The sequence below is a fragment of the Camellia sinensis genome, chromosome 1 (assembly GCF_055761805.1).
Source record: "Camellia sinensis isolate YWXY chromosome 1, ASM5576180v1, whole genome shotgun sequence".
In the NCBI taxonomy this organism is placed as follows: domain Eukaryota; kingdom Viridiplantae; phylum Streptophyta; class Magnoliopsida; order Ericales; family Theaceae; genus Camellia; species Camellia sinensis.
The window spans coordinates 218,446,651-218,471,635 of record NC_138961.1 but is presented as its reverse complement, the minus strand read 5'-3'; positions in this window follow the sequence as shown (position 1 = coordinate 218,471,635).

Below are 24,985 nucleotides of genomic sequence, written 5' to 3'. Positions count from 1 at the left end.
TCATGACCGGCCTGTACTCAGGTCTCAAAGACAAAATTTCAAAATATTCAAATCATATCGGGGCCTTAAGCGGAAGCAGATACCAAAAATGATAAATGTCCATTGAGCTGTGCATACATGATAACCTGAAATAATTAAACCATTTAGACACATATATATCTCACACACATATACATAAGACTCAATGAAATACAGAATCCTACAATACAAAGTTAAAGCCTCTACACAGAGGCATAACCCGTGGACTTTGGTACAACTCTAATGTTGATCCTTTAATGGCTCACCTACATATATATATATATATATATATATAAATGAGAAGGGTGAACTAACGCCCAGTGAGTGATAATAAAATAAAGAGGTTAATGGATGATATCCTTAACATTAGGAAAACATATGTCACAATTCTAAAACATTTATCATATCAAAATCCATGTTTTTCAAATGGAATACATATCTAAAACCATTAAAAAACATTTTACGTGGTGTGTGGTACACCCACTTATACAACGGGTTAGAATCACATTTCAAAATAGGACATCTATTTATTCATATAAAATAGCACTTCGTAAATATGAGTTATATAGCGATGTAAAAATATTCGTATTCATATCATATTTTATGAACGACCTTAGGTCCAAATATATCATGTCGTATCACTGTATCTTATCATGGAGTAGATGAAACATCAACATGTCTCCACCTCTCATATCGTATCACTGTATCTTATCATGGAGTAGATGGAACATCAACATGACTCCACTTCTCCTTGGGCCCAATTCATGTATGTATGGACCCAAGAGATGACTCGTACAGACTCTAGAGGTGACTCCCACTGTAGCGCTTAGTTTCGTACAGCACTTTGTTCCATACCAGAAATCAATAGGTCTTAAAGACCGAACAATTCATATCATGTCATAGCATAAACAGAACGGATAAACGGAACGTCCTTGGGCCCACCATATCATATTATAAATAATTCACATTTCATATCATAGGTCTTGTAACTCATTCATTCGCATAAAACATAATCCTAGAACATCACAACAGCTATGTATCAAAATAAATATAAATGAACATATGTTTACAATATTACTACTCACATTGATGGGCTTTTGGTAGCAGTTGGGCGATGCCCTTGTCTTGACCTACAAACACAATTACATAACACAACATATCGAACATAGAACTACTCTCTTGATCAAAGTTACTTCTCTTAATCTTTGATTAATCAAATAAACCGAACCCTTACTTTGCCTTAACCAATTATTTATGCTGGTTCTAAACTCATTAGTCCTCAATGGTTCATAATTCATATCAAGGAAAATAGGAAGGAACGGAAGGAAACTGGGTTAGGAGAAGAAATAACATGAAACGAATAGATAGAAAGTGAACAACCTTCACTAATTTGAACATATCTAGTTGTGCACTTAGAATTTGGGTGTGATACCACCACCATTAGAAACTAAACTTCTGGGGTTTCAATTTAGGCTCAAGAATCATTTAAAACGGAGTCCGAATGGGGGAGATATACTTATTTGAAGTTGGGCTGAAACAGGGGTACCCCACACCTGCGGGAAACAGGGCCGCATGTGCGGGACAACGTGATTTTTTAATAGAATCAAATTGGGTGCTGGAAATGGACTGCCACACGTGCGGGAAGCCCCACCGCACGTGCAGCGCTGGGTGAGAAAATCTGTCCGAGCAAGATCTGTTGGTTTTAAGTTGAATTTCTCCATTTCCCACCTAAGACTCACTCCAAATCACTCCCAAAACATGTAATATCAACGAAAAACATGAGATTATAATGATTTTCTAAATCAAAACCTCAAAAACATAATGAATCTTTAAGCAAGAAATATCAAAATCTTTGTTTAGTTCTTTTCCATACTTTTCCAAACTTCTTCTTCCAAAGCCACATAAATCTTCACTTTATTTTTTTTATATATATATATATATATACACATGAACTCAAAGCATGCAAAGAGACAACTTAGGAAACAATTCCTTACAATTCAACCCAACACAAGCTCAAAACACAAGAATCAACCCTTTGACTAAACAAACCCAAAGATAACATGATCATTTCATGAGATTTGTTAAGTTTAGATCATATGCCAAAAACCCTAGCTTTCATGCTAAAGCTTCATGTCAAGACTCGATTCTGATCAATTAAAGAAGGATTTACACTTACCTTAAGCCAATCTTTGGGTTATTCTCTCAAATTCCTCCAATCTCCAAGCTTCTAGCTTGATTTCTTCTTCTTCTCTCCCTTTTCTCTTCTTTCCTTCTTTCTCTAGAACTCTCTCCCTTTTCCTCTACACATTTTTGCCTCTTAAAAGGATAAAGATGAGTTCAACTATGTATAACATATAATATATATTAATTATTTAGCTTATTTGAGTCTTAAGCAAGCCTAGGTAAGAGTTTAGACTAAATAAATCTAATTAATTCATTACGAATCAAATTTTTACAAAACTTCATATTATGTCCTAAAAATCATGCTAATCATAATTATAAAGTCAATTTCGGTTTATCGTGCCTTTAAGGCTTTCAATTTCTAGTCCAACGGTCACAATTTTAACAAATTTTCTTATAATTAACAGATACAAGCTCATAAGAGTTTAGGCAGCATATGAGAGAATCGAATTGTTACATATAGTGTCTAAAAAGAATGAGATTTTGCATCATCTCATTGAAAGCGTAAGGTCCAAATGCCTAGGTTGGATATATTTTCTTCTTAATAAAGCAGGTCAACTCACTCTTGTCAAATCAGTGTTGGTTCCCATCTTGATTTATTACCTTTCCATTTATCGTTATCCCAAATATGTTTGTAAAAAAATCTCTTCCATTATCTCAAACTTTATTTGGGCGGGTCCTCCAAACAAGAGGTCAATCCATTGGCTAAGTTGGGAAGTAATTTGTCAACCTTTATCCACTAGAGGCCATGGATTAAGAGATATCTCTCTCTTCAACCAAGCACTCTTAGCTAAACAAAGCAGGAGAATCTTAACGTGTCCTGATTCTCTTTTCTTATCCTTCTTCTGAGCTAAATATTGTCAATCTTCTTCTTTCATTTCTGTTCACATAGCTTCCTCAAGCTCTTGGTGTTGGATAAATATTATTTTTGGAAGAGAAGCCTTGAAAAAAGGTGTTTGTTGGCAAATTGGGAATGGGAAGGACATCTCTTTATGGCATGATCCTTAGTTGCCCTTATGTTGTCCTGTTACTCTCTCTTCTTTGATTGACTCAGAGAATAATTTATTGCTTAACAACCTTTGGGTTTCAGACCTCATAAATCAAGATCTTCACTAATAGAACTCAACACTTCTATTAGCCTCACTTCCTCCTTCTATTGTACAATTGCTACAAACAATCCCTCTTTATAGTTTTGGATTTCCTGATAGACTTATTTGGAGTCCCTCTTCTTCTGGTGAATTTACAGTAAGGTCTGCCTGTCACCTTTTTGCACATTTAAAGTCTACAACCTGTTCTATTCAGGAACAAATTTTTAGAGGTTATGTCATTCAACCTTGTTTTAGGAACACTTCTTCTCTTAACAAAGTGATTCATCCTGCTTGGCCTAGATTTACTTGGAAACAACTTTGGTCCCTACCTCTACCCTTCAAGATTCGGTCTTTTATATGGCAACTTTGCATGATAGACTTCCTGTGAAACAAAATTTGGTCATTAAAGGCTTCCATGACAATTTAGCCTACCCCCTCTATCATTCTGGCTTCGAATCTACCACTCACTTGTTTCTAAGTCGTGAATTTGTCCAACAAGTGTGGTTTGGTTCTTCTTTGGGTTTATACACATCCTCAAACAGTGCCACTCATGTATCCTATTGGTTGGGTTCTTGGTTTTCACATCTTAACCACTCTACTAATAACGACCTTGAGATCTTGTTTCAGATTATTGCAATCCTTTGGGTTATTTGGAAGGTTAAAGGATAGTGTGCATTTTGTGGCAAGAATTTCACACCTCTACAAGTTTTATTCTTAGCCAAAGACATCTTCTCTTCTCTCTTAAAATCTAAAGAATTTCTTAGCTACTCTTCTTCTTCTTCTTCTTCTTCTTCTTCTTCTTCTTCTTCTTCTTCTAGGATCCTCAATAATCAAAGCTCTTCTATCAGTTCTATATCATCGGCAACCACTGATTCTTCTTCCAATTCCTCCATTTTCTATCTTTTTAATCCTTCACAAAACAGTTGGGATTGCAACTCTCTCCCTGTGGACCTTCTTTGTAGTCATATGGGTAATTCATCTCCTTCAGGCATGGGTATTGGCATGGTTGCCTTCCTTAACAATACCAAGGTGGGCTCATTATTTAAATCTTTGCACATGAATGCTCATGATGCTCCAGTTGCATCGGTTTTGTCTGCTCTCAAGTGGGCTAAGGACAATAATTACTATCATGTTAATGTCTTTACTGATGCCAAATTTTTGTTTAAATAGCTGAAGGGAACTAAGGACATTAAAGCAAGCTTGGCATCATCGATTTTTGATATTTGTTGTGTTACGCAGTATCTTCACTCTTGTAAAATTTCTTTAGCATGTACAAATTATCTTCATTCTACTAGGAGGTTGGCCCGTTTTGCGGCATTTTCTCGTATCCTAGTTTATGGAGATGCGCACTTTCCTTTTGACAATATTTAGGCAATAGGAAATATTTTGCTTTATTTTTGATTTCCTTGTATGCTTGTAACCATAATTAGTTAGTTTGCTAGGATGATGTATGGACTACTATGTACTATTTTACATTTTAATTGAAGTTTTTATTTCTGCCCAAAAAAAAAAAAATGGCAACTAACACAAAAGTGTTAAAAAAAAAAAAAGGTTTTATGGTGACTTTAATGTGAAATTAAAGTAGGTCTCAACCATTGGTTGAGGTAGGATTAAATAGGTTTAAATTCTTTGTAACAAAATCTTTGCACCACAAAAAGAATGACAAAAAATATTAAGAATTGAATGAGAAATTATCTCATAAAGTTGGCCTCATGAATAAGGTTTTGAGAATTGTGTATAACTACCAATCCCACATTAATTGTAGAGGAAAACTTTGATGGGTATTTAAATTTCAAGATTTTGATAAAGGCATAAGCCCTTTGGGGCATCCAAATTTTCCGAAGGAAGGGAGTTATGGATACTTTAAGGATAGGCTTGGGCTAATACTATGGTCCAAGTTGGTTATGAAAAAATTGCCACCCGTGCCACCCGCCCGACCGGACTGGGTCCGGGTCCGGGATCCGTGGATCTTGGGCTTGAGGCTTGAGGGAATGGGTTAGGTTTGGGATGTGCCAGATTGGTGGTCCACCAACCTAATCTTTTAGGGCCATTCTGCTGTAGATATGTATATACACTCATGTGTATATTGGGTGTAACTCACAGGAGTAATGGCATGCATTTGTTGCCAGCCTTGATGGTTGGAGGCTCCTTCTCTCTCTCCCATGGTGTATAAAAGGAGGCCTATCTTCCTTGGTTGTTACAGAATTTTTGGCTTCCAAAATTATACAGTCAGTTTGCTTGCTCCTATAATTTTCTTCCTGTGTGAGAGAGTGCTGCCATTGTCAGTTCACCAAAGCTAGCATAAGGTGCTTCTGTGTTAACCGGTCTAAACTGTCGTATCTTGAGAGACAAATCAACGTACCTCCAGCACCCACGGTGAGACGGCTAATCTATTTTAAGGAGACTGTGGTACCACATAGGCTTCGGTTTGATTCCTTGTCTTTCAATATATTATGTGATATGTATTTATGTTTCATGTTCTATAATGTAATTTATCAAATATGGATTTATTTAATATTCTATAATTTAATTTATCAAATATGAATTTCTTTGTTTTGTTTAATCACGAAATTTGTGCAACAAAAAGTGTCACACGACTCATCCTGTCATGACCCAAACCCAGTACCCAAAGACATGGCGTCACAACAAGATAAAATAAAAATAAAATAAATCTAAAATTTATGTAGTAGTAGCACAGCGAATAAATTAAATAAATTAAAATAAAATAATTGGGTACCAAATGTTTATTTAAAGGAAACAAACATAGTCATTTGGGCTTTTATTTTATTCCGGATGTCCAATTAAAAATACAAATAGTACCAAAAAAAAAAGAGAAAAGAGAAAACATTGTGGTTTATCCCCCATCTTGATCCTACTAAGTCTCGTCACCTGAAAGGGGCAACAGCTATAAGCACATAGCAGAGTGAGAAATATTGTACTATGAGTATATGGGCACAAAATAGCCATGGATGGTTGTTTAAGTTAAAACATTAACATAATTTAAGTTGTATAAATAAATTATTTAAGTGACAGAAACTGAAATAAAAATTACGTAATTAACTATAACCACGGTACAAAACATAACAAAACAAAACAGAGGTCACTGGAGTGACAATCAGAACAGGGGTCAATGGATTCATGACAAACAGAGGACCACAAAGTGGCCAAACAGGGGCCAATGGTTATTTAAGTCCCCTAAGGCATGGGACTCCCGTGGTGATACTTATTAAAAATAATTGTTTACAAAATCATTGTCAAATAATTTCTAAAATTTAAACAAACATATCCATGTGTTTCAATTTAAGCAAATGGAGTTCAAAAAATAATCCACGTAATTGAAACATTAACATAATCATAAAATATAAATTATACAAAATAAATTATGGTAAATCAAGACATATAGAAAACATATTATGGTAACTCAAAGTATAATATAACTCATCTAAACATTGACCTTTAGCCTTCACTTTCCTATTATTGACTTGATAAACCCCATATGTATATTTCTTCCGAAGCTTGGTGATCACGACCATCGAATCCTGTACTATTTATAAGGAGAGTGTGTGGTTTTTATGTGGCACGTTTTGCACTACTTTACAGGTGTCAATTGCTCAGTTCCTATTTGTCCTTTTAGGTAGGTGACTTACCTAAACTATATGCTTGCTTATTCACCATCCTATACATTAGGATGGTGATAAGCCATCGCTTTTTTTTTTTTTTTTTTCAAATTAAATGATAAGCCAACTTTTTTTTTCTTTTTTTTTTAAAAAAAAATTAAACAATTAGGGTATCACATTTCTCCTCTCCTTAAAAGAAGTTTGTCCCCAAACTTGACGTACCTTGGTTTTCGAAGAGCTGTGGGTATTTGGCGCGCATTTAACTTTCAGTTTCCCACGTTGCTTCTTCGACACGATGGTTTCTCCATAAGACTTTTACAAGAGGTATAGTTTTGTTTCAAAGGACCTGATCACGGCGATCAAGAATTTGTACAGGTTGCTTTTCATAAGAGAGGTCTTCTTAAACTTCTAGGTTCTCATAATAGACAACATGCTCTGGATCTCGAAGATATCGACGAAGCATTAAAACGTGAAATACATTGTGGACATTGGACAGTTCGGGTGGAAGCGCAAGGCGATATGCCACAGGACCAATACTTTCGAGTATCTCGAATGGCTCGAGGTAACGTGGATTTAACTTTCCTCGTTTTCCAAATCGGATAACCCCTCTTGTTGGTGAGATCTTTAGGAATACATGATCTCCCATTTGAAATTCTAAGTCCCGTCTCCGTGTATCTGCATAGCTTTTCTGGTGACTCTGGACAGTGTAAATTTGCTCTTGGATGAGTTGAATTTTATCACTTGTGATTTGCAGGATTTCGGGGCCTAATAATTTCCTATCTCTGACTTTCGTCCAACACAGAGGTGATCGACATCTCCTTCCATACAGTGCCTTGTACGGTGCCATTCCAATGCTTACATGGTAGCTATTATTATAAGCAAACTCCACCAAAGGTAGGTGATCATCCCAGTTACCTTTGAGGTCTAGCACACACACACACGTAACATATCTTCCAAAGTCTAGATCGTCCTTTCAGATTGCCCATAAGTTTGTGGGTGATAAGCTGTGCTAAACTTCAGAGTGGTTCCCAAAGCTTTTTGTAATTTGTTCCAGAAGTGAGACACGAAGCGGGGGTTTCTATCGGATATGATTGAAACTGGGGTACCGTGCAAACGAATGATTTCCTTAATGTATAGAGTGGTGAACTTAGAAAGGGAGTACATGATTCTAATTGGTAGAAAATGCGGACTTCGTCAATCGATCTACGATAACCCATATTGTATCATTCTTCGAGACTGATTGTGGTAGCCCGACCACGAAGTCCATAGTAATGTGCTCCCATTTCCATTCAGGAATAGGGAGTGGTTGCAACATTCCTGTAGGTCTCTAATGTTCTGCTTTAACCTGTTCATAATGCAGGCATTTGGAGACGTGGCTTGCTATGTCTTTTTTCATTCCTGTCCACCAGAAGTGTTCCTTTAGATCGTGATACATCTTCGTATTGCTAGGGTGGATTGCAAACCTCGAGCTATGGGCTTCTACCAATATCTTTTTCTTGAGTTCTGAAAGGTCGGGTATGCAAATTCGATTATGAAATTTTAGCATCCCATTGCTCAATGTGAAGTCAAGATTGGGCGTGCCTCCTTGCTCCTCGTACTTTTTCTTCAAAAGTTTATTTTCACATTGGCAAACTCTAATTTCTTCAATTAGCTCGAGTTCCACAATTATGTGGGCAAGTAGTCTCTTGATCTTCTGGGAAATGAGGGTACATGCCAAACTTCTGGTAATCTTTCGACTCAACGCGTCTGCTACCACGTTAGCTTTGCCTGGATGGTGATGGATCTCCAATTCGTAATCCTTCATAAATTCTAGCCATCGTCGTTGCCTCATATTCAGTTCTTTCTGTGTAAACAGATATTTGAGACTCTTGTGATTTGTGTAAATTTTGCAAGTTACTCCGTAAAGATAATGACGCCAGATTTTGAGGGAAAAGATTACTGCTGCTAATTTCAGATCGTGGGTCGGATAGTTCTTTTCGTAGGTCTTTAGTTGACATGAGGCATATGCAATGACATTCCTATTTTGCATAAGAACGCAACCCAAATCATTGTATGAGGCATCACTATAAATTATGAACCCCTTCTGTTCCTATGGGGAGTGCTAGTATAGGAGCCATACAAGTCTATTCTTCAATTCTTAGAAGCAACGTTCTTGCTTGTTCGTCCATTCAAATGATGTGTTCTTCTGAGTTAGCTGGGTCAAGGATGAAGCTATCTTGGAGAAATCTTGCACGAAGCGTCAGTAGTAGTCGGCTAGGTCGAAGAAGCTTCGAATCTCAGACACGTTAGTAGGTCGTGGCCAATCTACGATTGCTGCAACCTTTGGGGAATCAACTGAGATGTAGTCTTTGTTAATGACGTGACCAAGGAAGTGTACACTAGTGATCCAAAATTCGTATTTCTTCAACTTGGCATAAAGCTTGTGATCACGTAGTGTCTGTAGAACTCTTCGCAAGTGGTGTTCATGATCTTCTGGCAATTTGGAGTATATGAGAATGTCGTCAATAAAGACAATGACGAACTAGTCAAGATAGGGTTTGAACACTCGATTCATGAGGTCCATGAAGGCCGTTGGAGAATTTGTGACGCCAAATGGCATGACGAGAAACTCATAGTGCCTGTAACGGGTTCTGAAGGCAGTCTTTTCGATGCTTTCCATTTTGACTTTTAGTTGATTGTAGTCAGAACTTAAGTCAATTTTTTAGAATACTTGGGCACCTTGTAGTTGATCGAACAAGTCGTCAATTCGTGGTAGAGGGTATCGATTCTTGATGGTGACTTTGTTCAGCTCTCGGTAATCGATGCATAGCCTCATCGTACCATCTTTTTTCTTTACGAATAGTACCGAAGCTCCCCATGGTAAGGTACTTGGTCGGATGAAGCCTTTGTCCAGTAGTTCTTGGAGTTGGATCTTTAGTTCTTTCAATTTTGTCATGGACATGTGGTAAGGGGCCTTTGAGATTGGTTGTGTACCAGGTTGGGTTTCAATGGTGAATTCGATTTCTCGGTCAACTGGGGTTCCAGGCAGGTCTTCAGGAAATACATCTGGGAATTCTCAAACCGCAGAGATTGTATCAAGTATAGGAGCTTCTTGTTGCGTATCGATCACATAATAGATACAACTATAACAACCCTTTCTTAGAAGCCGTTGGGTTGTCATGAAGGATATAACACATGGAGGGAAGAGACTTCAATTCCTTCGAAGACAAGCTCGAGTTAGTTTGGTGACCGGAGGAAGATTTTTTTGGCTTCACAATCAATAAAGGCATGGTTGGCAGCTAACTAATCCATTCCTAAGATCACATCAAAGGTACTAATGCAGAGGGGAATCAAATCTACGTGTAAAGTTTCCCATTTTAAGGATACAGTACAAGATTTGTACACATCAGCACTAAGGGCAGAGTTTCCAGAAGGAATAGACATAGATAGTATGTATCCTAAGGGTTCGGGTGTTGATACTAACTTAATAGCAAAGTGTGGTGTAACAAAAGAATGAGTTGAACCAGAGTCAAAGAGAACATGGGCTAAGTGACCACAAACATAAAGTGTACCTGACACAACACTCTCAGTAACTTTCGGGTTTTCAAGCACCAGGGCAAAGGCTTTTCTTTGGCCTTTTTAGCCCTTCCTCACTCCTCCAAGTACCGCGGGTTTTTGGACTAGTTCAGAGGGGCCGACTATAAGACTGGAAAACTTAGGACAATCTCTCAGCAAGCGGCCAACTTGGCTGCATCTAAAACATGCTTCCCGTGTCTCGACGGCATTGTCCCCAATGAGTCCTTCCACAGGTAGAGTAAGTTGTAATGGCGCCACCTCTGGGATTTGTAGGACCTTGATTGTTTGAACTGGTTGTGCCCGCATTTACCCTTTTGAAAGCGCGACACTGGGTTTTCTATTATCTCTTTCCCAAAATTGTTTCCTTTGGCTTGGTTCCCCGGAGCGCAAGGCTTTAATCCCTTTTTCCGCAATGTATGCTCGATCTACCACCGTCGCATAGGTTGGTGGTTTCAAAACCTTCAGCCTATCCATAATTTCAGCATCCAATCCTGCTTCAAATTTCCTGGCTTTTCGAGCTTCAGTGGGGATGATGTATGTCACAAATCGAGCCAGTTGCGTGAACTTACTCTCGTATTCGGCCACTGTCATGGTTCCTTGCCTTAGATGTATAAATTCTGACGCCTTTTGTTCCCACAGCGAATCTGGAAAGTATTTTTCATAGAATACCTCCAAGAATCTTTCTCCAGGGTAAGTAGCCACCATTCTTGTGCATCGTCTTTGAAGGTGAATATGGCAAAAGTCACCTTCTGCCTTTCTGTGCAAGGTAGTGCGCAAAAAGTTTTCTCCATATCTCTGACCCAAGCTTCTGCCACCAGCGAGTTTGTACTGCCAGTGAATATGGTAGGTTTCAAGTTTTGGAACTGTTTTATTGTAGTTGGTTCTTCTCGTCATTCAGGCAATACGCTATTAGTGTTGTTTTGTGGGGCTCGTAGAAAACTAGTAACTGTTCTTTCCATGATTTACTCCATTGGATCAGTACCACTGACCGATGATCCGGTCCCATTTCCATCATTAGCCATTACTACAAGGCAAAAACGGTTAGTGGACTCCCTTTTTTTTTTTTAACCACTTAGTATACATTTAATTATCTATGATTCACAAGATATTATAACAGTACAAGTTACTATAACATATATCATTTTTACTTATGCAAAAGAAAATATATTAGTACAACGTACTTAAAATACAGTCAAAGATTAGTGTCTAATCCTATTAATACAAAAACAGAAGGATTAGACTAGTCATTGTCAGCTCCAAAAAAAAAAGATCAGAGACATCTCTCGATCATGCTCCTAGAATAGGTCACTGAGCCCCCACAAAAACTGGCTCTGGAAGACTACGCCTTGGAACAGCCATGAGAACTCCTGCTGCATGAGGGACTCAAACTCTCATCCACTGAGCTCAATCCTAAACATTGCCAAACTACTTGGATCATGTAGGTCGCTACACCATGGTCATATCCCCAAAACTGCCGCCTAGTGAGCCGCACATATATCTCTAAGTATGTGGTACTGTCAATGTAGTCCACAGCTGGGGTCTGAACAATGCGCTGTGGAGGAGGTGTAGTAGTGCGAATGTGGCTACTAGGTGAAACTCGGCTTTTTCGCGCCCCCTTTCGGAAGTTTGAAAGAAAGCCCTACAGTTCGGACTCCCGTGGTTCTAAATCCAATCTCACAAGTGCAATGTGAAATTGATAATCACCAAAGAGTCCAAATCCGGCAAATCGTTTTGGAAAATTGATTTTGAATAAAAAAGTGCCAAAATTGGACTGCTTTTCCAAATACATAGTCGCCACCGAAATATTTTATTTTTGAGAAATTTAGGAAATCCGTGACTCGTGCCAAAGGCCACGTGTCCGTTATCACCAAAGTTGCCTCGGCTCGGGAACTTAGGTACGAGAGGGGAAGATCATGAATTGAGCACCCCCACTCACCCGATCAAAGATCGGCCTCTACTAATCATGATATGATTTTTTATCAACATTATGTGTTCTTATTCCAGTTATTAGGCTAGCTTTACTATGTGATGAGCACAAGCAAGTATAGACTAGTTTGCTTGATTTGGAACAATTCAACTCATGTTTGTTTGTGAAAATGGTTTGAATTTGCCACCTCAAGTGGACTTAAAGTTTGCGGATTTGCCACCAAACATAGTGGGCTTAAAACATGATTTGCCACTCAACAAGGTGGGCTTAAAATGCATATTCGTTGAATCGTTCCAATTCAAACAACAAGCTTTCATCCACAGGCATTCATGCAGTTTAGCATTTAAGCATGTAGCCTCATGGCAAGCATGCTAAACATGGCAACATTCACATTTATGCAAGTATGCTAAAGCATAAAAACTCACCTAGTATTCCAAGCTAGGAAAATATGGGTTAGAAAACTATGCATGATTCCTAACTATGCAAAATGCCTAATGCAACACATGCAATATGCAATTAATAGGCTCGGCTACTAAGCATGGCATTTGATTCGATTTAAACAACGTGCGATTAAACACGTATTCAAAGAATTATTAAAATGGCGATACAGTTTGAATAATGCGCCGAGCCTCGGTGCATGCAATACAAAATGAATGGATGGAAACATAAGGCATAAGGTACGCTAATTAAAACATGACCCTAATCTAACCATCAAAAGTGATTAAATAAAAGGGAGAAAGACGTGAGGTTGGAAGACATACACACACGCACGCACACTTATTACAACATTACCCCATCGCGAAGGAGGGTCCGAATGAATAAGCTAACTAGCTAAGCTAAACTAATTAAGCTAATTAACTAATTATTACAATACTTGAAATGAGTAATTAACTAACTGTCTAAGCTAATTAATGAATTAACTAGGCTAAACTAATTAAATATTACAACATCAACTAATTAGCTACAACTAATTAAACTAATTAAATATTACAACACAATTTGCTATGCTAATGAAACAATTAAATAACAACACATTTGATATGGATATCAAGAAAGATGGATGAAGGTTGCATGTGTATCACTTGAAAGCTTCTCTATCTACCCCAGACTGCCTCTGTTTCACCTTCAATCGCTGCCTTTGTTTCTGTAAAACTGCACTGCTGGCCACACACCAAGGGTCGGCCATGCATTACTGATGGCCGGCCGGGCCTACAGAGGGCCGGCCATGTATTGATTTGGTGCAAACTCTGTTTTTGTGCTCTGAGGTAAAATCAGTGCAGATAGAGCATTTTTAAGCTCTGTTTGTCCTTCTTTCCTTCTCTGTTATAGGAAAACCTCAAGAGAAGGTTGGAATTGATTCCAAAACCATCAATGAGTAATATGATCGCTTGATGATCTTGAATGTCATTTTGGACCAAAAATCAATGAATGTAATGCAAATGGACCACCCTTCCCTTTTGTCATGGAATGAACTCAAAAAGGGAAGTTGTAATGCTTCAAGGACATCAAAAACACCATGAATTAATGCTTGATGACCCTAGACACAATGAGCTTGGCATAATGTCCGGCCAAGTTCAAGCTATTTAAGCCATTTTCTTTAAGTGTGTTGATCCAAATTTTAAACCAATTGTTTTAGGCCTTGCCATTCATTAGTCTATTTGTCTAAATGTGATGTTAAAGTCCTCTAAACAAGAAGTGATGTCAAACAAGAGGTCCTCCCAAAACATGAGAAGGAGACTACACCGTTCATGATGAATCTCCGAAGAGATTAAGCCATTAAGTGTAGGTCTCCTTTACATGCATTGAGTAACCTCAATTGGTTGAAGCCATCCTCATGAATGAAAGATATGAAATGATTGGTTGATTAGCAAACTTAGACTCCAAACATGGAAATGAACAAAGAAAGTGCATTAAACAACAAACAAACCAACTTATGAGACCTCAAGTGTATCAAACAAGGCACAAACCAATTGAGAAAGCTTAGATAACCTCAAAACAGTCCTAAATACATGAAAATCAAAGGTGAAACATGCATAAAAAGGGGTTAAAGAGCTAAACAATAAAGATGAGAATTAAGGCTAGTAAACAAGGGTGAGGAGGGGTGGCTAACCCCTCCATTTTTGAAGCTTCAAAATATGGTTCTCAACCTTTTCAAACCTCTGAAAATTAGTATGAATACCAAAGAAAAAGAGTGAAAATGAGAAGAGTTTGAGTTATGAATAAAGGTGTAGAAAGAGCAAGCTCTCTCTACCCTTTTGGTAAACCCTCCAAACCCAACTCCAACACTTCAAACAAACTCAAAACCAACCAAAACAGCAAGAATAAAGGAGTAAAGGACAGAAATGAAGGCAATAAAAGAGAAAACAAGCTTATACCTTTCAAGAAGTAAACTTGTTCTTAGAGTTTCAAACTTGGTTTCAATGCATTCTCAAGCTTGAATTACACTTCCTCAAGATTAATCAAGGCTTTTTGATGGTAAGGCAAGGTTGTATATGATGTATATAGGTGGTGTAAGCAAGCTAGGTTAGCTTCAAGATAACTTGCAATAGAAGAAGAAGGAGTGAAGGGCTCTCAAGGTATATATATCTTTTCTTGATTTTTTTTCAACCCTCAAAACAATTCCAGAGCTTCGGTTTTATAGAATTCAAGTTGAAAAGGTGATAAATATCTTTAAAAATAGACAGCTGGCGGCCTCCTGCCAAGAACAGTGTTTATCGCCATCGAAGGCTGGCCGACTATCACTAATGCACAGCCGGGCCTTGATGGCCTCCCTTGTTTTTTTGGTTCAAACTCACCTCGGGGTGAGAAATGGTCCAAAAATGAAACCCAAGGATTCAAGCAAGGTAAATATTGAAGATGTGAGGTTATTTCAGAAGCCTGACTGATTCCAAATCACTGCGGATTCACAATTCAACTTTCATCACAGAGTGCATTGAAACAAGCATTTGAGTGTTATGGGCAGTCAAAAATGGGTTGTCTACAATTGGCCCTCTTTGACAGAGCTCAAAGTCATAAAATGACGTGAGTGAATATCAAAGTCCAGAGACGACCCATTTTGACAAGGCCATAAGACTTGGACAATAATGCAAAACATAGATTAAATGGTTGTGCCCATAGGCTGCCTACATATCCCTTTGTAGGGAATCAAACCAGCATAGTTTAAGGGCAAGATGCAAATAATATGCATGATGCGAGAACATAACTTATGATCATGCAATAAGGCTGTGCAATGAAACATTTTAAATGCAACTGCAATGCAAAGAAAATGCTATAGTTAAACAAACTGGAATAAGGTACAGCGATTCCAAACATGGAAAGAAGACCACGCACCACGTGCGAGAGACACAAGTCAAACCACATCTCATGCAGAAAGGATGTAAGAAAATTAAAGCTCGACTACGCAACGCATAGGATAAGCAAAGGGCAACGTAACCGTTGAGGAGACTCGAGGTCTCAGCCCGGTTCCTAACACGTCTCAACGCGACTCACGCGAAAGCAGAAAGTGAATATGTCCAAACGCGTCTCACGCGAGAGGAGAAAATGAATACGTCCAAACGCGTCTCATGTGAGAGAAGAAAGTGAATACGTCCAAACGCGTCTCACATGAAAGGACAAAGTGAATATGCCCAAACACGTCTCATGCGAGAGGAGAAAGTGAATACGCCCAAACTCGTCTCACGCGAAAGGCAAAAGTGAATACGTCCAAACGCGTCTCACGCGAGAGGAGAAAGTGAATGCGTCCAAACGCGTCTCACGCAAGAGAAGAAAGAGAATACGTCCAAACATGTCTCATGCGAGAGGAGAAAGTGAATACGTCCAAATGCGTCTCACGCGAGAGGAGAAAGTGAATATGATACGATTCGAAGGGCACGAGTGACTTCACTTGAAATTCCTCTGAATGAACCGTACATACAATATCGTCTGATAAGAAATGATGAAATGAAGTGAACCATGATTCAGTCCAAACACATTTGAACAAATACAGACTTCAAAAGAAACAAATGAGCTCATACAATACGAACAACAACTCTTCTTTTCTCTTTCTTTTTTCTTTTTCACTCTTTTATATATATTTTTGCACTTTTCCTTTGTGTTTCTGTTATTATATTTTTCTTTTTTCCTCTTCTTTTTTTGTTGACATACAACTCTTGATTCGAGTCAAACCAAAACTAACAATTAGGCAAACTCATGAATCAAAACAGAAATTTAAAACTCAAAATTAAAACTCGAGACAAAAACTCAAAAATTAAAATAATGAGATAAAATGAAAAAAACAAAAACAAAAAAAAACAAAAATAATCAGCAACACACAAAACAAAACAGAACATAAAAGAAAAGAAAAACAAAAAAAACAGATTGAAATCACCGAAGGCCGGCCGACATTCGATAACGCCGGCCGGCCTTCGACAACAACGAATGACAGTTTGGTCAAGAGCGTGTGGTCTCTATGTGGCACGTTTTGCACTACTCTGCAGGTGTCAATTGCTCAGTTCCTATTTGTCCTTTTAGGTAGGTGACTCACCTAAGCTATATGCTTGCTTATTCACCTAAGCTATATGCTTATTCACCATCCTATACATTAGGATGGTGATAAGCCATCATTTTTTTCTTTTTTTTTTAAAATTAAATGATAAGCCATCTTTTCTTTTTTCTCTTTCTTTTTTTTTTTAAATTAAACAATTAGGGTGCCACACATCCAAGTCGATCTCATCATCATCATCATATATAGTCGCATAGCCCACCGATTCCAATGTTGAATTTCTTAAAAAGTGTCACGACCCAAACCCGCCCCTATGGGTTTAGCACCGTAACCGGCCAGTAATCCGAGATTACTGAAGGCTTGCTTAACAGTAAAACAGTAATATAGAGTACAGGGGCTGGCGCAAGCCAAAACAGTAATTAAAAGATGTCCAATGAGCTGTGACAGTCTGTATGCAAAAAGAATTTTCATAACATATTCACATTCTGTACCAAGAAACATATACATACATATACTAACATTCAGGTTAGGGACCAAGTCCCTACCATAACAGTACAATACAGGTCTATACAGTCTATACAAAACAGAGACAGAAAAGGGAGAATCTAAAACACCCCGAAGCAGCCTTAGCTTGGCAGCACTTGGAACCTCGCAGTGAAGCACGTTGGTTGGCTTGACAAAAAGGGAGTTTAAACCCCACACCCTTAGCTCTGATCCAGTGCCTGGACACCTACATATATATATAAACAGTAAGCTAAAGCCCAGTGAATAACATATGTGTAAAGAGGTTAAGAATGAATGTCCTTTTAGTATTTAAAACAGTCATTTGAACAGTATATCAGTTATTCGATCATAGCAATCATAAGTGGTACATCCAATAGCAAACAGTACAGTAGGTCTTATCAGACCGAACAGTTAATTGATGGCCATCATATCAGTAAACAGTAGTGGTTCCAAACATGGGAACTGACAGAGATCTCTGTGACAGTAGCAGTACAGTACAGTAACAGTAAATTGCTATGGATGCCACGAATACAGTTCGCAAATAGGACAAGCATTCATTCAGTAAGAAATATCATTTCAGAAAGCAGTACAATTGATCATTCAGAAAATATTCATGATTGAATATATCTTTACAACATTGTTACTCACAGAGCACTGGGCTATAAGCAGCTAGAGCGTCCTCGGATGCCAACCCTACACAGTTACAGAACGGACACACACTAAGCTACATAATTGGGAAATAATAACTTAATCCCTAATTTGCCTCGGTGTGGTTCTACATCAATATCCTCACTAAGATGCCTTAAACTAGGCCTAGGAGTGCCTAGGATGGAATGAGGATGCAAAGAAGCACTTTAAAACACTTTCCAGAATTTTCAGAAAACAGGGGTCCCGCTCGAGCGTGGGTTTCTCCGCTCGAGCGGACATGTAGACAAAGGGGCTCCGCTCGAGCGTGGATTCATCCGTTCGAGCGGACGGTAAAAGTACTGGATGCACGAAATTCAAGCTCGATGGGCGCTCGATACCCGTTCGAGCGTAAGACACAAGTCCTCGCTCGAGCGTGCATTCCCCCACTCGAGCGGACTGTAAACACATGCAAAGTACTGGATACACGCATTTCATGCTCGAGCGTCACTTTCTATGCTCGAGCGGACTGCATGTATTCAGAGTGTACGCTCGAGCGTGGAGCTCCTCGCTCGAGCGTGGGTCCAAAATCTGGAATTTCCATATTTGAACCTCAAGCTCAAAACTCAACTTTAAAGCATCAAATTCGATCCTCTTGGGCTAATTTTCTGGAAAACACTTGAAAACTCATAATATGACATGTTTCAAAGATCAATTTGAGAATTCAAAGCCCAAAGGTAGTTCAATTAAACACAATTTTCAAATAAACTTCAAGAACATGAAGAACAATGCAAATTCAACACATGCATGGGTTCCTTGAAACTCCAATGTTCGAAAACAAGATCAAATGCAAGATTTAACTTCAAAACATGGTGAGTTCATGGACTATAACAAAAATGTGGACATGCATGCAAGAATTTCCATGAAAACAACTCTAAACTTCAAGAGATGCACATGCATGCATGATTCAAGCTTCAATTCAACAAATTTAAGACCAAATTATGACCTTAGGCTCCTATCTACCATGAACCATGCAAGAACTAACTTGAATTCACAAACAAGAAGGTAAATGTCCTACCTTAGGTCTCCAATGTCAAGTATGGAAGCTCAAATATGCAATTAACCTTCAATTCCTTTAATTTCCAAGCAAAACCTTCAAGTTGAACTCAATTTCTCTCTCTATCTCTCTCTTAGTCGGTTTAAGCTCTCAAAATGGCTGAAGAAATGTTGTATCAAAAGTGAATGAAGTGTGATTAAACAAGTCCTAGAATTGTCCACTAAGTGGCAAAATGGTAGATAAGTCTAACTTAATTAATTTAGCTTTATTTAATCTAATTTAATCATACCAAATCATATTTCAATTAAACATGCCATAAAATCACATAAATTCTAATTAACACATATCACCAATCAATTTCGGATTCGGCCGCCGATAAGGCTTTCAATTTGCAGTTTAAAACATAATACATGAGTAGATCATTTAACAGTCAAACAGATAGAAATGCATTTAAACTAATACACTCAATCAATCAGTTCAGAATTTCAGTCTAATCAGTCACTTATCATGTCCAGTCACAGTTTAGCTGTAATCAGTGGTGAGGGTTATCACAGTCTCCCCTCCTTATAAAGAGTTTGGTCCTTCAAACTCGAATTGCCTTCATTTTGGAAGAAAACAGGATTCAGTGGGAACAGTTCAGGATAGCTCTTGACCATATCATCTTCCCTCTCCCAAGTGGCATACACGCCACCATGGTTTTGCCAGTCAACTTTCACTAACGGAATCTCTTTATTCCTTAACTTCTTGATCCGTCTGTTCACAACCTGAATAGGCCTTTCTTCGTAAGTGTAGTCATCACTTAGCACTACACGGGTAGGCTCAATCACATGGAAGGGATCCCGGAGGTAATCCCTCAGCATTGAAATATGGAACACGTTATGCATATGCTCCATTTCAGGAGGAAGCGCTACTTAATTCGCCACCGGATTGATTTTCTCAATAATCTCATAGGGTCCGACATATCTCGGCGCTAGCTTACCCTTGACTCCAAAACGAGTCTGGCCCTTCATCGGTGTCACTTTTACAAAAACGTGATCACCTACTTCGTATTCTCTATCTCGCCTTCAAACATCCGCATAACTTTTCTGTCGGCTCTGTGCGATTTTCAGTCTCTGTTGAATCAGTTTTACTTTTTCGGTAGTTTCTTGTACAATCTCGGGCCCAAGCAAAGGCCCATCTCCAACTTTTGCCCAGCAAATCGGAGATCGACATTTTCTGCCATACAAAGCCTCGAAAGGTGCCATACCAGTGCTTGAATAAAAACTGTTGTTGTAGGCGAATTCAGGGCAAATGGCTTTCCCAATTTCTTTGGAAATCAAGAACACACATTCTTAGTAAATCCTCCAGAGTCTGGATGGTTCTTTCTAACTGACCATCTGTCTGAGGATGGTATGCACTACTCAGTCTCAGTTCAGTACCCAATGCTGTCTGCAAACTTTGCCAAAATCTCGATGTAAACTTCGAGTCCCTATCAGAAACAATGGACATAGGCACTCCATGCAATCTAACAATCTCATCAATATAAATTACAGCCAATCTGTCCGCATTATAAATTGTTTTGACAAGTAAGAAATGAGCAGATTTAGTCAGTCTATCAACAATAACCCAAATTGAATCCATACCTTTACTGGAGCAAGGTAAACCAACAATGAAATCCATAGTGATATGTTCCCATTTCTACTCTGGTATCGGTAAGGGTTGCAGTAAACTTGCAGGTCGTTGATGTTCGGCTTTAACTTGTTGGCAATGAAGACATTTCGACACAAAATTAGCAATCTCTTTCTTCATTCCCGGCCACCAGAAATTCAGTTTCAAGTCTTGGTACATTTTCGTATTTCCTGGATGAATAGACAGTTTTGAATTATGGCCCTCTTGCAGAATTTTTCTTTTCAGTTCAGAATCACTCGGTACACACAATCTTCCCTGAAATTTTAACACATTATTCTCAAATTTGAAATCCGGCCTCGGTTTGGATTCTCGTTCTTCGATGATCTTCTTCAAGAAGTCATCCTATTGATGTCTCTCTTTAATCTCTTCAATCAGTGCCGGTTAAGCAGAAATAGCGACCATTGTTCCACTTTGTTCACGCAAAACAATCTAAATTTCAAGTCTTTCAAGGTCACATAGCAATTCTTTCTGCCCGGTGAGCAAACACGCTAAATTTCTAATTGACTTCTGACTCAATGCATCGGCAACGGTGTTAGCTTTTCCCGGATAGTACAAAATTTACAAATCATAATCTTTTATCAGTTCTAACCATCTCTGTTGTCTCATGTTCAGTGCTTTCTGTGTGAAGAAGTATTTCAAACTCTTGTGGTCTGTATACACCTCACATGTTGCCCTGTAAAGGTAGTGACGCCAAATTTTCGATGCAAACACTACTGCAGCAAGTTCCAAATCATGGGTCGGGTAGTTCTTTTCATGTGGTCTCAGTTGTCGGGAAGCATACGCAATAATTTTACCATTCTGTATTAAAACACATCCCAAACCCTTATGAGAAGCATCATTATATACAGGTTAACCATCCGTACCTGAGTGTAAGGTGAGAATCGGTGCAGTCACTAGTCGAGTTTTCAACTCTTGAAAAGTTGATTCCCTCTGATCGGTCCAGTCAAATGATATCCCCTTCTGAGTCAGCTGTGTCAGTGGTAGGGCAATTTTGGAGAAATCTTTGACAAACCTTCTGTAATACCCGGCTAAGCCTAAAAAACTTCGGACTTCGGTAACATTTGTCGGTCTAGGCCAGTTCACTACTGCTTCAATTTTCTGTGGGTCAACTGTAATACCATCTTTACTGATCACATGTCCCAAAAACATCACACTGTCTAGCCAAAATTCACATTTAGTTAGTTTTGCATAAAGTTTCTGTTCTCTTAGGGTCTGTAGGGCAATACTCAAATGACGTTCATGTTCCTCCGTGCTTTTGGAATAAATTAAAGTGTCATCTATGAATACAACAATAAAATCATCAAGGTATGGTTTGAAAATTATGTTCATAAGGTCCATAAATGCAGCAGGTGCATTGGTAACTCCGAAAGGCATAACAAGAAATTCATAGTGTTACTTCGTTCGAAAGGCAGTCTTTTCAATGTCCCCTGTCTTGACTTTCAACTGGTGGTATCTAGATCTAAGATCAATTTTGGAGAACACTTAAGATTGGCGCGCCCCACGGCAAAGTACTGAGCCTGATGAACTTCTTATCTAACAGTTCTTGCAGCTGAACTTTCAACTCTTTCAATTCGGTAGGTGCCATTCTATACGGAGCTTTAGATACAGGCTGCGTACCCGGAATCACATCAATGGTGAACTCAATCTCCCTATCAATCAAATCCCCTGGCAGATCATCTGGAAAAATATCTGGGAATTCTCTGACTATAGGAATACTATTCACATTAGTTTTATCATCAGTAGGTACAGTCAATATAGAACATAAATACCCTTTACACCCCTTTCTAATCAGTTTAAAAGCTTTCATGGATGAAATTAGATATGGGGGAGGTACTACTCCAACTCTGTTAAACACAAATTCAGGCAGTCTGGGTGGACGGAAAATAACTTGTTTCGTTACACAGTCTATGGTAGCATGATATTTTGTTAACCAATCCATTCTCAATATCACATCAAAATGATCAATATTCAGAGGCAGTAAATCAATATACAGATGAACATCCCCAACAATAATTTCACATGCAGGGTACATATAAGCACAAGTCATGGATTCCCAGCAGGTGAAGATACAGCTAATAGATAGTTCATGGGTTCCAATAGTCTATTCAATTTTTGCAAAAAAGCATGCGATACATATGAATGTGTAGACCCCAAATCAATCAAAACATATGTATTTTGAGCACAAATTGAGAGTATACCTGACACAGTGGTCTCGGTGTTCTGTACGTCTCCCGGTACGAGTACGAACACTCGGCCTTGCCTCATAGGCTCTTTTCCAGTCGCTTTGGGGTTAGGTTTCGGTGGAGCAGTTGATGCTGCTGCACTTGGTGCAGCTTTGCTATTGCCTTGGGGAGCAGAAAGGCAATCTTTAACCATGTGGCCTACCTTGCCACACCGGTAACAAGCACCAGAGAGTTTATAACAAACCCCCTTATGATTCTTACCGCATTCAAAGCAGGGCAGTATAGAACGGTTTCCTTGACTAGAATTGGTTGTTGACCCTGTATTCTGCTTTTTGTTCAACGAACTGTTCCGGCCTTTCTTAAATTTAAAACCCCGTCTCTTACCACGCCATTTAGATGCTGGTGTTTCGGTCTGTTTCAGTGCCTCGATGTTCAACTCAGCCATTATTGCTCGGTCAAGAACATCCACATACTTAAGCAGTTTCAAAACATTAATTCTATCGAGTATTTCCATATTAAGGCCGCCTTCAAACTTTCTGGCCTTCTTGTAGTCAGTGTCCACCATGTGTGGTGCATATCGGGCAAGTTCAGTAAACTTTGATTCATACTCTGCTACCGACATGGTGCCTTGTTTCAGTTGTTCAAATTCAGTCACTTTTCAGTCCCTGACACACTGTGGGAAGTATTTCTCAAAGAATGCTCCCTTAAACTGAGCCCAAGTCATAACAGTGTCGGTGTCACGGACAAGCATCCACCACCTTCTGGCCTCTTCTTGTAAGGTGAAGGTAGCCAGTAGCACTTTATGTGCTTCAGAACACGGAAAGACTTCAAACAATTTCTCGGTCTCTAGGAGCCATGCTTCGGCCTTTAAGGGTTCAAGGCCTCCTTGAAAGGATGGCGGTTTCATCTTGCTAAACTTCTGTGTTATAGTAATGATGTCATCATTCACATTCTGTTCCGGTTGAACTGGAGGAGGTGGGGGCTGTTGGTTCTGTTGTTGTAGCCTCAAGGCCTCTGTCAACATTTCAACTATTCTTTCTAGCCTTGCCATTCTGGCCTCAGATGATTCAGTTTCATCTGTAGTTCTTGCGTTATCCATTTCACTATAGGCAATTATGACAATAATAAACATAAGCAATTGCATACTTAAACACATAAACACGTATATTCATGTCATGACCACACACACTTATCAATGCTCATGCAATGCCCTATTCACTTTTCTAGGACATCATATAGCTCATTTGGACACGTGTGTGCGGTATAACTCGTGATTTAATATCGCTCGGATACCACTCTGTCACGACCCAAACCCGCCCCTATGGGTTTAGCACCGTAATCGGCCAGCAATCCGAGATTATCGAAGGCCTGCTTAATAGTAAAACAGTAATACATAGGGGCTAGCGGAAGCCAAAACAGTAATTAAAAGATGTCCAATGAGCTGTGACAGTCTGTATGCAAAAAGACTTTTCATAACATATTCACATTCTGTACCAAGCAACATATACATACATATACTAACATTCAAGTTAGGGACCAAGTCCCTACCATAACAGTACAGTACAGGTCTATACAGTTTATACAAAACAGAGACAGAAAATGGAGAATCTAAAACACCCCGAAGCAGCCTTAGCTTGGCAGCACTTGGAACCTCGCAGTGAGGCACGTTGGTTGGCTTGACAAAAAGGGAGTTTAAACCCCACGCCCCAAGCTCCGATCCGGTGCCTGGATACCTACATATATATATAAACAGTAAGCTAAAGCACAGTGAATAACATATGCGTAAAGAGGTTAAGAATGAATGCCCTTTCAGTATTTAAAACAGTCATTTGAATAGTACATCAGTTATTCGATCATAGCAGTCATAAGTGGTACATCCAATAGCAAACAGTACAGTAGGTCTTATCAGACCGAACAGTTAATTGATGGTCATCATATCAGTAAACAGTAGTGGTTCCAAACATGGGAACCGACAGAGATCTTTGTGACAGTAGCAGTACAGTACAGTAACAGTAAATTGCTATGGATGCCACGAATACAGTTCGCAAATAGGACAAGCATTCATTCAGTAAGAAATATCATT